The sequence below is a fragment of the Thermobia domestica genome, chromosome 14, assembly GCF_964235325.1.
Source record: "Thermobia domestica chromosome 14, izTheDome1.hap1.1, whole genome shotgun sequence".
Classification (NCBI taxonomy): Eukaryota; Metazoa; Arthropoda; class Insecta; order Zygentoma; family Lepismatidae; genus Thermobia; species Thermobia domestica.
In genome coordinates this window covers 38,279,325-38,282,949 of record NC_137467.1, presented here as the reverse complement: position 1 = coordinate 38,282,949, position 3,625 = coordinate 38,279,325, and positions in this window count along the sequence as shown.

Genomic DNA, 3,625 nt, shown 5'->3' with positions numbered 1-3,625 from the left:
GCAAGATTAAATTTATTAATATTTATGGTTTAAAGCGCATCAAGAGATGGCAGCACGTGCTGCTAATGGTTTTTTTGGAGTAATCTTATTGAAAATACACAGACTTTGAATAATATTTCCACAAAAGACATTTGTTTTAAAGGGTGTATTTAAGCAGCCAACTCAAACTACACATGCTTTAATGCACTTGTACTTGTTAAGCATAATTTTGTAAATAGCTATGTGTAACACAATACCGTTAGTGAATTGGCATTACATTGGAGTATCGCACAAAAACGTGATTATTGTTCATTTATTTTTAGAGAAGCAAATTTTGGGTGCTTTATGCCCTTGCTTCATCGTTCAATGTTTTTTATAGTAGACACGAAGACTCGTGAAGCTTGCTTGACGTTGATTTATCCATTCCACTATCCAATAGAACGCTAGGGTGTGTACCAGTAGTGAATACTACCCCTGAAATTTTGACATTGTCGTCTCTCATGCTGAACGGAGAGCGTCTCCTGAGGGTACAGTATTGTCGGGCTGCCGCTAATTTTCGTTTTGTTGTTATTTTATAGTTTTGCTATTATTATTGTTAGTGTGTAATGCGAATAATTGTTAGTGTTTGTTTTATAGCTTTCTCTAAGTGTTGTTTCTTTCGCTTGTTTGTCATGTTTTCTAAGTTTGCCAATATTGTTGGTGCACTTATGGCTTCACTTTTTCTCAAGCATGCGTTCGGAAGGTAACTCCACGAATTGCACCAAATTCTTCCGATTCATGACACGTGAGAGAAAGCAATTCTATGATTCGTTAAGAGCCTAGGCTCCACGTGACGTCGCGGCCACTATAACTATATATGAAGTGTTTGGGTGTTCACACGTAAAATCAGTCTAATTAAGGAATTTTCCAATATGTCAAATAAAGTGTAAATAAAGCTTCAAGTATTACATTTCTTCTTTTATTCTCTGTAAGTGATGGACAAAATGATTCACTTCTGAGAATTGATTCATTTACTCTGACTCACTAAATGATTCATTCACAGGGACGTAAATAAGAGACCCGCAGATCCAGCATTGCTGGGAGCCGCAAGCCATCAGGGGACCCCAAATCGTGAAGTGAGACGTAGAGACAGGGGCGTCATTTCAGACTTCGCTTGGGGGGGGGGGCAAGAGCACCACCGACATAAGACTTTCATGTTTTGTACTAGTATATTAGTATACAATTGATTACACTATGTGTATTCCTCAAACTCTTGGGGAGGCAATTGCCCCCTCCTGCCCCCCTAAATGACGCCCCTGCGTAGAGAAGGGGCCCCTCACTACGCTGTCTGCGGGACGGCCCCGAAGCCTTTAGTTACGCCAGTGTTCATTCATATGAATTGGTCGTCAGCGTATTCCCTTCTCGCAAGTGAATTTGGATAGGAATGATTCGCTCATTGAATCAGTTAGGTTTCCTCCAAATAAGTTATTCGATCATATGAATTGGACGGTGTTATACATCAATTGACCAAGCGCCAAAACATTGTTCTGAAATATTGAAGGAAACACAAACATATTAATATTACGATCCAGTTCTTGGCACTTGGTCGAACAGATTTTCCTGAACGTTTAAGCAATTAGAAGGTTTCAAACTTCTCTTGTTTACATTATTTACATTGTCTCCTACATACTGATATAAAAATCTCGAAAATCGAAAAATGGCGCTTGGTGAATTCACGCATAACACCGTGAAAGTGGGAATTGTTCGATCATATGAATCCCTTGGACTACTGCACTTCTTTACTGCGCAACTTAGTAAATGGAATCTCGTGTAGAAATGGAAGAAGAAATGGAATCTCGTGTATCATATTTTCCACGTGATGTGGCCAGCGTTGCATTGTTGTAATTGAATAGCTTGAGAACTCGTTGTAAGTTTCAACTCAATTATGAAGTTTAAATAATATGCTGTTGCTCTATTCCCATTGTTGTTACTTTTGCATCCTGTTATCATATTAGGGCCTGAAGCAGAGGAAATAAAACTCAGGGGCGAATCCAGGACGGACTTCTGAGGGAGCGGTGGATTGTAATATTGCCACTTGGAGCTACTTTTAAGAGTTTCAAACTCTGGGATGGGTTTTGTATATATATAAAATAAGAAAAAGTTTCCTCTTCTGTGGAGGGACGACTGCCCCCTGAATCCGCCCTGCTAAAATTGTTGCAATATCCTCATTTTGTCTGCCAATATAAGTTTTCGAGAAAATAATTTGTTGAAATATACCCATACCCAATAAAGTGTTCACGGGATACGAAGAGTTATAACAATTCGTTTTCAACTTATAATCGTATATATTAATATGGAGAAAAATATAGAAATCTAAGTGTACTGTATAGGCTACATTCATGCTTTTGGTTTTATATACAGAAAGCACTATACAATGAGTTTGTATTGGTATATTCATTTCTGGTGCGTATTATTTTTCCAGGTAATATAAACTTTGTAAAGTACACATTATATTAATGGATTTGCTTTATTGTTATAAGTCTTACAATTATGTCCTATAGGGTAAAGAAGCTACACCAGGATGATTAACTAAAGTAAATTGTTACTGTGCAAGCCCATTCTATCCTGGGGGTTACCATGCCTCACTGATAAAGCTCTTGCCTCCGATTCGTAAAGTCAGTGGTTTGATCCACTGCTAAGTAAGTTTGTGGTGTACATCATGATAACCGTGGGTTTTGTCGGGGGTACTCCTGTTTCCTCCCACACTCTCATTTCACTGATTCTCCCGTCGTCATTCACTTGCCTTAATCACCCGTTTTCCTTAGTCTAACGGATATATTAATGGAAACGGAGTAGCCTAACTGATTCTTACTAATCGAACTTTAAACTATAAGATTTCTATTTTATCCTATTATATTCTAAAACATGTTCTATTTTATATTTGACTGGCAAAAAATAATGATCTGTTTGAATTCCTAGAGAAAAAAAGGAATTGATACATCAACAATACTATTATAATGATTTGAAAAGGTTTCCCTCAGGGAGAGTGAATAAACGTGAAATGGAATCTTATATTTTCCTGATACTTTCCATGGTTATCATCGTGTAGACTAAAGGAAACGGTAATGATAATGAATGAAATGGTGAAATGAGGGAAATGAGCGAAAACAGGGGAACCCCGAGAAAATCCGCACATATGGTCTTTGTCCACCATAAAGGCCATTTGGCGCAAATAGGAGCAAACCAGGGACCCCATCCACCAGAGGTGGTGAACGCTTTACCACTGAGCCACCACTACCCCAATAAGCAAGAAATGAACATATATTTGCGAAAACATTGATAACCTCGATTGAACCTAATCTGAGAAATGCCCCAAGGAAAACTTCTTAGCCCCGGGATTTTCTCCAAAGCCACCCCTGAAAACATCATTGTTCGTCTATATTCCTAAGAGAAAACTATTAGTTAGTTAAATTTGAGTTGAGTTGATTTTAAGCTTAACGTCCTGTTCAACAGCAAGGCTATATGGGATGTGGAAGTACTGATAAACATGGAATCCGAACGACATTAGCTCCCGTTGGGAATCGATCCTGGGTATACCACATTTCTTTGGTCATATGGAAGCTAAGAAAACCAGCTGTATCTTCACGTCTATTCCAATAGTAGTAAA